Source organism: Rhinoderma darwinii, chromosome 10 (genome assembly GCF_050947455.1).
Source record: "Rhinoderma darwinii isolate aRhiDar2 chromosome 10, aRhiDar2.hap1, whole genome shotgun sequence".
Lineage (NCBI taxonomy): Eukaryota > Metazoa > Chordata > Amphibia > Anura > Rhinodermatidae > Rhinoderma > Rhinoderma darwinii.
In genome coordinates, this window is record NC_134696.1 from 19,721,295 (window position 1) to 19,734,487 (window position 13,193).

The 13,193-nt window shown below is 45.4% G+C and overlaps 1 protein-coding gene across 1 annotated transcript in view; it reads left to right on the forward strand.

Moving 5' to 3' along the window:
• Window positions 1–3,797: 3,797 nt before the first annotated feature.
• Window positions 3,798–13,193, forward strand: part of KLHL21 (kelch like family member 21) — a 28,600-nt gene continuing 19,204 nt past the window's right edge. The window contains exon 1 of the mRNA XM_075839437.1: window positions 3,798–3,886. The gene's annotated coding sequence lies outside the window, so the exon portion shown is untranslated. The remainder of the gene's footprint in view (window positions 3,887–13,193) is intronic.

Here is a 13,193-nt window from a genome sequence, read left to right on the forward strand (position 1 = left end):
GTGGCACTATGTACAAGCGGGAAGGTTGGTTGTGTGGCACTATGTATATGGGGAGGGGGGTTGTATGGCACTATGTACAGAAGGGGGGTTATGTGTGGCGCTATGTACAGGGGGGGCTGTGTGTGGCGCTATGTACAGGGGGGCTGTGTGTGGCGCTATGTACAGGGGGGGCTGTGTGTGGCGCTATCTACAGGGGGGCTGTGTGCGGAGCTATCTACAGGGGGGCTGTGTGTGGAGCTATCTACAGGGGGGCTGTGTGTGGAGCCATCTACAGGGGGGCTGTGTGTGGAGCTATCTACAGGGGGGCTGTGTTTGGAGCTATCTACAGGGGGGCTGTGTGTGGAGCTATCTACAGGGGGGCTGTGTGTGGAGCAATCTACAGGGGGGCTGTGTGTGGAGCAATCTACAGGGGGGCTGTGTTTGGAGCTATCTACAGGGGGGCTGTGTGTGGAGCTATCTACAGGGGGGCTCGGTGCGGAGCTATCTACAGGGGGGCTGTGTGCGGAGCTATCTACAGGGGGGCTGTGTGCGGAGCTATCTACAGGGGGGCTGTGTGTGGAGCTATCTACAGGGGGCTGTGTGTGGAGCTATCTACAGGGGGGCTGTGTGTGGAGCTATCTACAGGGGGGCTGTGTGTGGTGCTATCTACAGGGGGGCTGTGTGTGTGGAGTTATCTACAGGGGGGCTGTGTGTGTGGAGCTATCTACAGGGGGGCTGTGTGTGTGGAGCTATCTACAGGGGGGCTGTGTGTGTGGAGCTATCTACAGGGGGGCTGTGTGTGTGGAGCTATCTACAGGGGGGCTGTGTGTGGAGCTATGTACAGGGGGGCTGTGTGGAGCTATCTACAGGGGGGCTGTGTGTGGAGCTATCTACAGGGGGGCTGTGTGTGGAGCTATCTACAGGGGGCTGTGTGTGGAGCTATCTACAGGGGGCTGTGTGTGGCGCTATCTACAGGGGGGCTGTATTTGGAGCGATCTACAAGAGGGCTCTAGTGGATGATTTTTCCATTGACCGGTAGCAGTTACACAACTGGAAAAAATAAATCCCCATCATGTAACTCTGCTACCTGTCAATTGAAAAGTCATCAACCACAGGGTCTCCCTCTTGAATTTCATTGTTCTCAGCCTTTTGGTTTATCCTGCAGCTGCCACTGTGATGAGCAAATGTTATACCCAAGTTAGGAAAAGTAACATAAAGACGATATAACCTGATCCATAATATTGGTGATATCCAGATTTTTTTTTTGTAATTGTAAGTCTAGAGATCCGCAGTGAGAATATGATCTTGTTATTTGAAGAAGGATCTGGCCGTGATTTGATGTGTTTATGCGGGATATTGGGCGTGGCTTAAAATGTCCCTCTTTTCCGAATTCAAAAGTTGGGAGGTATGTCAAAAAGATCTTTGATTCTGCCCGTTTGCAGTGAGGTGTTGGCTGTATTGCACAGCTGACACCCGCTGAGTATGGCGCGCGCTCCATACTTCCTTTTAACGCTTGTCATGTACATGTATGTGACAATGCTTAGAGGCGTTGCGAGTCTGGCTCCTGAGACCCGTGGCAAACCGCTGACTATGCATTTCCCCAGTAGCATTACATGGCGGCCATTCAGATGAAACGAGAGCTGTTGCTTGTCTAATAGGGTATATGGACAGGGGTTGTGCTGATGAGACAATCCTTTTATTAGATCTGTCAGAAAAGTATACATTTGGCATACTTTCGGCTGGAGAGTCATTAAAGGGGTTTTCGGGTACGACGAACGCTTCTTCATAGTTTACCAGGCACAGCGCCATACACATCTGTAGTAGCCGTGCCTGGAATTTCAGTCCTATGCAGAATGGTCCCATTCACTTGAATGGGGCCGCTACTGCTACTCCAGGCACAGCCACTACGGATGTGTGCAGCGCTGTGCCTGGTAAACTATGAAGAGGCATTCGATGCCGTGGCTCCTTTAGTCAGCTCTTTGATGGACCCGCCGGGATTCTAACCCTCACGATCTTATATTAATGACCTATCCTAATAATAGGATCAATATAAAAGTACCTTTAATAAGGAAACCCCTTTAATATTATCTTAAAGTTAAACAGGATAAAACTAGACCAGCCGGAAGAAACTGTGTGGTGCCCGCTGCTTGATTTATCTTATCTTACCAGACATTTTAGACACTTTTTCTCTTCCTTGTGCCATCTTATGGCTGACGTACACCAATATTTTGCGCCATTAAAGGGTAACTAAACTTTCAACAAACTTCTGACATTTCATAGTGACATGTCAGACGTTTTGATCGCTGGCGGTCCGGGCACTGAGACCCCCACGATCTCTAAAACTAAGCGGCAGAAGCGCTCGGGGGAGCGTTGAGCTGTTTTGTTTCTGATTGGCTTTTTTCAGAGAGCTGATGTAGCGGTCCATGGGCCCATAGACTTTCAGTTGAGTTCGTACACCGCTACATCGGCTTTCCGAGCGTTTCTGTCACTTCGTTTTAGCGATCGGTGGGGGTCTCAGTGCTCGGACCCCCAGTGATCGAAACTTCTGACGTGTCACTTATGACACGTCAGAAGTTTGTTGAAAGTTTAGTTAGCCTTTGATTAATCTGGCGCATTTTACAAATTCTTAACCACGCCCCTTATTCTTGATGCTTTTCAAAACCGATAAGGTGTAAAAAGTGCCAAAAACACATAATAAATTTGGTGCGCGGCCTGTACGGCAGTTAAGGCTTCGTTCACATATCCGTTAGGGCTCTATTCTGACGTTCCGTCTGAGGCATCCGTCAGAATAGAGCCTGACTGACACAAACGGAAACCATAAGTTTCCGTTTATCTCAGTTGTGCAAGGTTTCCGTAGTTTTGACAGAATCAATAGTGTAGTCTGCACTATTGATTACGTCAAGATGACGGAACCATGTCACAACTGAAACAAACGGAAACCATTGTGACCAGATCCGTCACCATTGAAATCAATGGTAATGGAAACGGAAACCTATAGTTTCCGTTTGTGTCAGTCAGGGCTCTATTCTGACGGTAACCTCCGACGGAACGTCAAATTAGAGCCCTAACAGATATGTAAACGAAGCCTAACTGGCGCAATTTGAGACAGAATTCTGGTGCATTTCCCAAATCTCCCCCACTGTGTTTACAGTGTACGTTAAGCATACGCGCAGGGAAAACTCCAGGAACGTATGCCGAACGTATCCATCTGCCCATTGACTTCTGTTGTATAACAAGTGTCATTGTACGTTTTTTTACGGCACGTATCAGGTTTCATCATTCAGTACAATAGAACCGGTACACAGACATAGACCTATGACACGTACACCAATTGGACTTTCTTAAGGAAAAAGTTCTCCCCCAAAGAAACCTATAGGAACGTTACAGTAAACGTTTGAATGGCGCTTCTCGGTAAACAAACGTATACGTCAGACGTATGGCCCTCATGTGGCGGGAGATTCTCCTGCTCCTCCTTTGAGCTGTCAGAAATGGTGGGGCCGACTTGAAAGAACAGACAGACAGGGCTGACACCAGCAGAGCACAGCCTGCATACCAGGACAATGCTATTCATTCAGGTCGGAATATACCATCACCATGCAAGGGGGGGCTCAGCTTTCAGCTTATATATACAAAAGCCTATGAAAATTTAGTGCGATTTTGCACAATTTTGTAAAGTTTTCCATTACAGTAGGAAGACGCAACGCTAACTTGAGTTGCAGCGAGAAGTTTTAATAAGTTTTGGAAAAAAAAGACAGCTGCCCCACCCCCCTTCCAGTACCAGTACAATGTCCCTGGTTTAACTGCACTAGCTGGCTGCAGCAGAAATAGCACAGGGAGAGGAATGCGAGGACGCTTAACGCATTCGCTGCTCCTAAGGTGAAGTGGGATCGCTGCTCAGAGACCCTGTGTAAGTATAAAAATCATATCTGTAATTTATATAGCACCGACATATTCCACAGCCCTTTACCACCAAGCGCCAGACATTGAGTAGCAAAACAACATGTAACAATACTGGCAAAACATCTACTAACAATGACCCAAAAGAAGAGAAGACCCTGCCCCACATAGCTTACAATCTTAACCGCCTGCCTATGTAACCTACTGCCGTACCCCAAAGTTTATACCGCCAGCAGCCAGATTTAGCGCTTGCCGATTGAGCCGGGTTATCTGTGATCGTGTATCAATCCCCCTGAGCCAAGCAATCGTCACGTGTCAGGATTTGAAACTCAAGCAAACAGATCATTATTTCGGGACATTATCCACGCGGGGCCCGTCTTGCTATTTTCCCCGCTTCTAAGGCGTGCATGGTTCAGAACGCGTTCTGTGAGTGCGAGACTCTGCTTCGAATACACTGGCTCCCAACCAAAGACTTTTATAGCTTACGGCCAAAGGCAACAAGAGACGATGAGCTCAGCTGAGCAATGCCCCATGTAGATCAGCGCGGAGACAGCAGAACTGACAAGGAAGTTTGCCCATTTTTTTTAGATTGTAAGCTTCTTGTTGCAGGCGGTCGAGAGGATGTTTAGTATCTATTACAAATCCTGACTTAGTTTTGTATATTTCTTTTTTTGGAGGGTTGACGGCCCGGGCTGAAATGGTTGATGACAGAGAACAATAGAGTGCATTCAACTGCTTTACCCTCCCTTTATCAGTTTTAGGAAACGTTGTCCCGTTGTGGGAATATTGATGCCTCTTTTTGCTGTAATTGGGAACATTTACAAAAAAATTCAAAAAGTGACTAATTTTGTGGCCGCAGCTGCACTGTACATAATTACCATTGGGATCTGAATGGTCACTGAAGGCAACACAACTTGTTTCTTTATATGTTTCTTGGGCGGTGACAACCAATTTGGCCGCTCACAAGGATTTCTTTGGTTATTGGACATTTAAATATGCAATTAAACCTCTATGCCGGACTTTTAAGGTCATGCTGTGTCCTCAGAAACCATCCACTGTCCGCTTAGGGCATCTCGTGGTTATACTTCTGCACCTCGACCCATGCGAACACAAGTATATTGACGTATACCTCCCAACATTTGAATCCCCATTGGCGGGACATTGAGAAGCCCCTCCCCGATTTACCCAGAAACGCCCACTTTTGGGCATATTTGCATAAACCTGCCCTTCTTGGGGTCCGTTTTGCAGGACAATCCTGCATAATATGGCACGGTTGTGAGGCAGTTTGGTGGAAATTAACAGATAAAGATTAACCATTTAATATATTGGGAATATGGGCAATGATGGACCACAACTGAAATAAACTTGTGCCTAGCTCCATTTACTAACATTAGCCTTGTATTTTTTTTAATGTTTTTTAACTATTTAAAAGCTGCAATCGTGGAATTTAATCAGCAATGACGAGGATTTTTTTTAGCACCATACGCCAAACCAGTGGCGCAACTATGGGGCATGTAAAAGTTGCAGTGACCAGACCTTGGTGCCTGAGTGAGCCCAAAGACCCCTCTGCTACATAATCGGACTGCAGTACTATGAATGGCACATAACAGTCGGGGTGTGGGGTCGTACAAATTTTGCATCAGGCTCAAGCTCTACCTATGCACATGAATGTAATACGGATCCATACAACATGGTGCCCAAAGACTACATACTGTACCTCTGATTTCTGAAAGTGTGATGGAGGGGGGGGGGGGTCCGACTCCTGTGATGCGGAGTCCTGAGATGGTCATTTAATTCTCTGCCAGGAATAGGCACCCTGTTCTTGGGGGTCGCTGGTGGCATTCAAACCCCACCGATCACACTTTTATGACACCCAGTTGATAGCCCATAAGAGTGTTATAGGTCCTAATCTGTAACAGTAATGAAAAACTTTAACCACAACTTTAGGATGGGATCACACTTGCGTTTGAAGTTCCCGTTGTTCTAAGCCCTCATAGGAACCCAACGGTGCCCAATGGGACCCATTGTGTTTAATGGGTTCCGTCAGGTTTCCGTCATGGTGTCATTTTCAAGTATTTTGGACCAGATCTGCAACGAAGACTTCTAACGAAGAGTCCAGCGCAGTTATGAAAAGAGCCTTAGCTGTCGTTTAGCCTTTGTAGTCTATTGACATAGCAGATGCAATATTTTCTCATTATGTTACAGTCACCCAACTCTGCCCAAACCCCTTCACTCCCTAGAGATTTCTGGTTTGTGCATTGGCAATAGGTGGTGGGGGGGGGGGAGCAAACTTTAATATGAAACAGGATGGATGTTTAATACAATTTGTGTTTCCAAATGTCAGAAAGGAAATGTTTTTTGAAAAAGAAATGACCCATTGAAGCGAAGTAAGAGAAGTTAATGCCAATTCCAAAATAACATTTTGTATAAATTTTATAGAATTTTCTCATTAGAATGCAGCATCTTTTGACTGCGCTTCTCAAAAAAACCAGATTGCTCTGATCTACACGACGTTACCCTTCTTGTAAAGGAGTAAACCATGTGCTGGGGACATAGGAAGCCGCTGGTAAACTTGTCTGGGCATCGCTCTGCACTCATCAGTTTGAAATTTGTGTATCTTGGCTTCCCCTAGTGGACATGATGAAAACGGCACAGGAAAGCAAAATTAATCAAAGCATATGGGCCACCCTAGACCTAGAATTATCTACTGGCCAACGTCTTGATTCCTCCATTAGAGAGATTCTGTCATGTGTCTTAGTGACGGTAAACCAGATGGCACTGTAGCATCCAATAAATGGCCACTAGATTGCACGCGCTGTATGTTGGTATAGACGCTAATAAACTCCGTTATTTAAAGGGGTTCTTTCTTTAACACAGTCCGGTTTTGTTAGAAGGGTCCCTCATACAATAAGCTAATCACAGAGTGTTCCACTGCTAAGACCCCCAGCAATTAGCTGTAATCTGTGGGGTAACTCAGCAGCACCACCGCAGGCGAAATTAAGTATTACACAGTTTCTAATTAAAACAATGGGCTTCCCACGTAATGTACAGACGTGCTGGGTCCTCCACAGCAAGAGACGCTCTTTGTTAATAGATTTTGGTTCAGAACGAGAGAAATCCTCAGAATTTCCTAACCGTAAATTTACACGTGCCGATTTTGTGCCATTTTTCTCCGATAATCAGGACAAGAAAAACACACAACGGGCACGTGTAAATAAACCTTAAGGGCCCATTCACACGAGCGTGAATCTCGTCCGTGTGCTGTGCATGGAAATCACCCACAGGACACGGACCCATTATTTTCAAAGGGGTCGTTCACACATGCAGGAGTTTTCATGCAGCGAGAGTCCGCTGCATGAATCTCACTGCATGTCCTATATTGGTGCGTTTTCACGCACCCACGTGCCCATTTAAGTCAATGGGAGCGTGAAAAGCACGGCCAGCACACAAAACATGTGCTTTGCGAGTGCATGAAAAACACGCAACACGCACGGACAAGATTCACGCGTGTGATTGTGATATGCTCGCGTGAATGTAACCTAACAGGGTATTGGATAAAGGGCTTTGTAAACTACACAATCCCCAATGAGATCTGTCTGGTGTGACATACATGTTCAGCAACCATAACTTCAATAGAGGAGGTAGAGATAAGCGGATATAATACATTTTGCCACTTATCTCTAAGGAAACCAAAAGGATAGGAAAAATTAGTCATGATAAATCCATGTTTCCCCTGCCGTCAGAAGTTGGAAGATGACTGGCTGCCCCCATAGATATTGGATTGTTGCTAGTTTGACTGCAGCATACCCCAATCATCATATCTGGTGCCAAGGCTGCCCATCCTCCCAAGTCCCCCATACACATGCACACTCGGCATGATTTATCAATAGGGAGAAATCCGCCGCAAGACACCTCTGGGAGCGGCTTATCTCCTTATAAACAAAAGGATTGGGCATGATGAAATTCAACAGCCCGATCCTTCCCTCCCCCGATGTTGGGGGAGAGCAGGATCGGGATGCTAAATTTCAACATGCTCGATCCTTTTGTTTGTGTCGCCGCCATAGACTTTAGATGGTCGACCGATCCCGCTGAAAGTCGGGAAATCGGTTTTCCTATACCGGGCCAGTAATAGGACCTCAGAGTCATGCGGGATGGGATTACTACATTGATAAAAGGGGCAAGTTATTTGTGCTAGGATATGCGTTGTCATCAGTTTTTACACATCATCCTCCTTATATTTCCCCATTGTCTCATTCAGGGCGCATTTGTGCATCAGAACGCGTGTTCCCTTTTTTTCCCTTGACTTTTGCCTCTTAGTCATCTTATAGTAACTGTATATGGCCAATAGCACGCCGCTTCCTGTGCGTCCCACGCGCCTTCACGATTGTCACTTGTCACCTTCTGTAGTGCTGCGAGCGGATGACTCAGATCTGTAGAGATTGTGTTTCAGACATGTAAGAATATTTCACATCTCACTGGGGGATATTTAAAAAGGCTTCTGCATAGCAACAGCACCACGCGGGCTCTATAGACAGGTGGTTAAAGGGGACATTCCATTTAAATAAGATAAAATTCTATAAATGCTGCCTATAGAGTAGCCCCGCCTCCGTTCCATCTGAGTGAGGGATCGGGGTGTCTAAATAAAAAAAAATTACAACTCCTTCTATTTGCTGTACGATGACTTCCGCAAACTTCCTTCACTTTGTCTTGTGCAGTCCCGCTGCTGGGAGAGACCTAATACATGTATGTCCACAATAACAGCAGCCCATGTAGTTGCTTTGGGGCCCTTGGAGAGAGGGGCCCCAACCAAGGTTGGTCCCATGTGCTTTGCTATTAGGTGGTGACTACCTGTGCAGAACTTTCCTCTAAGCAGGAATGACACTATTACCAAACAAGGGGACGGGGAATTGACCCGAGTCATTAAAAGGGCATGGAGGGGGAGACAAAGACCAGTTCTTTCTGTTCTGATTTGTAAAAACCAGCTCCATAATGAGGGGCCCAGTTTTATCTTTGCAAATGAGCCCCTTCCCTTCTATGTGCACTACCGACTACCCATCATACATCTGCAATGTATTGTTAGGAGATAGAGAACTTCCTGTGACTACTTCTTGGCACGTAGCTTCATGTAAGGAAATGGTGGTCACCCAGGCAGGAAGTCAAGTAATTACTAGACCACTAAGTGCCACAAACGGCAGACTTTACTAATGGGGGGCTGCAAAAAGGGAAATAAACATATTCAGAAAAGCAGTGTTAACCTGGTGTATGTAGTTACCACAGTGGAGTAGTCCTCCCTTTAACTGATGGTTCTAGTTGAGGCCTTTATAGTGCTATAATAGTGCGACTGATCCCTATCCCTATATGTGAATGGAGCTGAATAGATATTATCTTCCTGGGTGAGGTGAGAGTATATTTATTTGTATGTAAATAAGGCCTCATTCAGTAATATTTGCGCAGATAATTCTCCTTCTTATGAAGGATATGGAGAGTTTATTTATGAGGGTAAATCAGGGCAGTAATATTTGCCATTATCCTCAGTGTTTATATTGGACACAGTTACATCCCCTCGCTGTATAATCCCCATTTGTCAGGAGTAGATTGTATTATGTACCTGCCACCTTTTTACGAGGCCATCATGAAAACGACTTTTGTTCCTATAATCGTTCCTGAGCTTTTGTGACAGGAAACGTTCGCTCTCAGATTTCGCTGAGTGAAAACGTTTTTAATGTGTCTTTATTACACGTGACTTTTATGAAAGGCGGATCACACATTTAAGTGTGGAGATAATAGCCCGGATTATTTGCCCAGATTCTTCACAGCAGGAAGCTAAAGGGATGCGTTCTTATATTACAAAATGTGTTATACCGGGAGGAATAGAGGAAAGGAGCCTGTTCTATTACCGCGTTATTATAGGTGTATATAGTGCGTCGTCAGAACGGCCTGCGGAGTTATTACCATAATTCCAGAAATCTAACATTAGTAGACCAGGTACACTAGGAAGGACAATCCTGCTCATACAAATACACTGTTCAAACAAGGAAAGTGGGTTTGTATATGTATGTTCCTATAGATTAGTGGATGGAGGATTGTTAAAATGAGTGAGTAGTTCAGTCTGGAGATTCTGTGAGTGTCTGGCAGTGTGAGGGAGAGAGTTCCACAGAATAGGTGCAGCACAAGAGAAGTCATTTTGCTATAGAAGACAATAGATGAATGGGGGGGGGGGGGGATCTATTATACAGTAACTGGATGTCCCAAAGATGCAAACTTTCGCTCATCATTAAATTGATAATTCAAACTTACAATTTGATCAATCTTCCTTGCACGCATGGAAGTTCATACCACTTTGTTTCTGATTGCTTTCCTCTGAACAGTGTACTGTCTCAATAGAAAGTCTATGAGTCCATACACCGCTTGCTCGGATTTCCAAGAAAAGCAGATCAGAAACCTGGCGGCACAGCGCTCACCCGATCGCTTCTGCCACTTGTTATAGCGATTGGGGCCGGTCTCAGCGCTCGGACCCCCACCAATCAAAACTTCTGACATGTCAAAAGTTTTTTTTTTAAAGTTTAGCTACCCTTTATCTCCAAATGCACAGAACTCTCATTGTAAGTTTAAACAATCAATTTAACGATGAGCAAGATTTTTATTGTAATTATCATTCAGATCTGAAATTTTGTATCAAGAGAACTCTATAATATGATTGTCACCCCCAAAGTGGGAGTACTTACTATTCCTTCTACACTACGGGCTGTGTTACATATGTGAATGACTTTGTGGTCACTGCCGTAAATGTTCTCTGTGTTTCTGTAATGGTAAGTAGCCCACAATGTTTGTGGAGTGAGTGGGGGGGGAGTCTACATTTTTGCTTAGTATTTATTAACTATCTGAATGGGCCCTCTTGTTCAGACTTCTCAGCTTCCAGGAACCCCAAAATATCCTGACCTCTAACAGGACTAAGAAACAAACCCAAGTGTTCATGTCTATATATAACTTTACTGTGTGCAGTGCGAGACACCAGGACCTTACATTTAGTCACCAGAGTTTGCCTAGATTGGCAAAGTTTAGTACAGATATTGTGTATGTAATGCCTAAACGTGACCTAGGTGGCAGCACAGAGTCAACGGTCGTTCTTATCATTGCAAGAAGTTACAGAACCACCGGTCGGTTAGTCACGGGGCGCGCTGTCATTTTACTGTTGTTAACCGGCCACATAACCGCCCTCTGCTGTCATACAGTGTCACAAACCAGGGCTGACATTAAGTCTACACAGACGTCATCTGACTGGTCACAGGTGAAGAACGCGTTCAACTGGAAATATGATCTGTTGGATAATAGGGATTCCAGGCTGAGATCCGAGCATGTCCTGTTAATGCTTTTTATAGTAGGGTGACTACTTACCCAATCCGTATTTATCATCACTGTTTTATATGGTTCTCGTACCCTCTAGAGCAGAGATACTCAACTAGTTTCCACTTACCGGGGTCTGCAGTCAGGTGGAGGTCCGAGATGAACACCAACAGTAAAGACGTTGTCTTGATATTTCTCCTGCATAGAAGACGTAAATGCTGCGGAAATTACACAGCATTTGCGCTAGAGAAATTGACATGGATTAATTAGGACCCCAGACCAGACCGCTAAACTCATTCAGACCGCAACCCAGTCTAAAATTTATTCGGGACCCAGACCAGACCCCTAAAAATGTTTCAGACCCCCAAACCAGACCCCTAAAAATATTTCAGACCCCTAAAATGAATCAGACCAGACCCCAAAATTAATTAAGATCCCTTGACTCATTCAGACCCCTAAACTCATTTAGACCCAAGATTAGTCACCTAAACGTACTCAGACCCCAACCCAGATCGCTAAAATTGATTTAAACCCCAGACAAGACCCCTAAACTAATTCAGACCCCAGACCAGACCCCTAAACTTAGTTTAGTTCCCAGACCAGACCCCTGAAATTAAATAGACTCCAGACAAGCCTCCTAAACTAATTCAGACCCCAGACGAGACTTAAAAAAAGAAAATAGAAAAATATATACTTACCGCCCGCCGGCCCTCTTCACATTTCACTGTATATTAGTTATCTGTTTTTGGCACAGCTGGGTGACAAGCAATACAAACATCATTACAGCTTCCACAGAAGTTATAACCCAGCTTTCCTAGACTCCTGAATGGCAAGTGTAATAATACAGCTACATTCTCGGCACCCCTCTTATTCAGGAGTCAATGTGCTGAACCTGGTGGAAGGAGAATTGTACAAATAAGGCATCATTTACATGACCGTGATATACGTCCGTGCGACGCGCGTGCTTTTCACGCGGGTCGCACGGACCTATACAAGTCTATGGGGCAGTGCAGACAGTCCGTGAGTTTTGCGCAGCGTGAGTGCGCTGCGTAAAACTCACGACATGTTCTATATTTCGCCGTTTTACGCGCATCTTGCACCCATTGAAGTCAATGGGTGCTTGAAAACCACGCAGGTCGCACTTCCGTGCGAACTGCGTTGTTCGCGCAACAGCTGTCAAACTCTGAATGTAAACAGAAAAGCACCACGTGCTTTTCTGTTTACAAACATCCAAACGGAGTGTCTTAATGATGGCGGCTGCACAAAAATCACGCAGCCGCGCATCATACACTGATGACACACGCAGCTGTCAGGGTATGTTCACACGGCCTATTTACGGACGTAAATCGGGCGTTTTTGCCCCGAATTACGCCCGAAAATAGCGCCTCAATAGCGCTGACAAACATCTGCCCATTGAAAGCAATGGGCAGACGTTTGTCTGTTCACACGAGGCGTATATTTACGCGCCGCTGTCAAATGACGGCGCGTAAATAGACGCCCGCGTAGAAGAAGTGACCTGTCACTTCTTTGGCCGTAATTGGAGCCGCTATTCATTGACTCCAATGAATAGCAGCGCTAATTACGGCCGTAATTGACGCGGCGTTCAAGCGCCTGCACATGCCGGTACGGCTGAAATTACGGGGATGTTTTCAGGCTGAAACATCCCCGTAATTTCAGCCGTTACGGACCCCCGCCGTGTGAACATACCCTTAAGTGCATTTTGCGCACGCAAAACGGCGCGTTTTTTTGCGTGCGCAAAACGCACACACTCGTGTAAATCAGGCCTAAAGCTAAGAAATTGCTGAAAAGGATGTTAAATAACTAGAGGGAAGAGGATGATTTAGAGAGGTATATTTTTGGGTGTCACTAGCTCCACTTCTATGTCTCACAAGCGTGTTACAAGAATTACTATTGTATATAGATTATGATCTGTTCTAGATTCTCACAGGACGTTCTAGGTCCAACAGATCTCA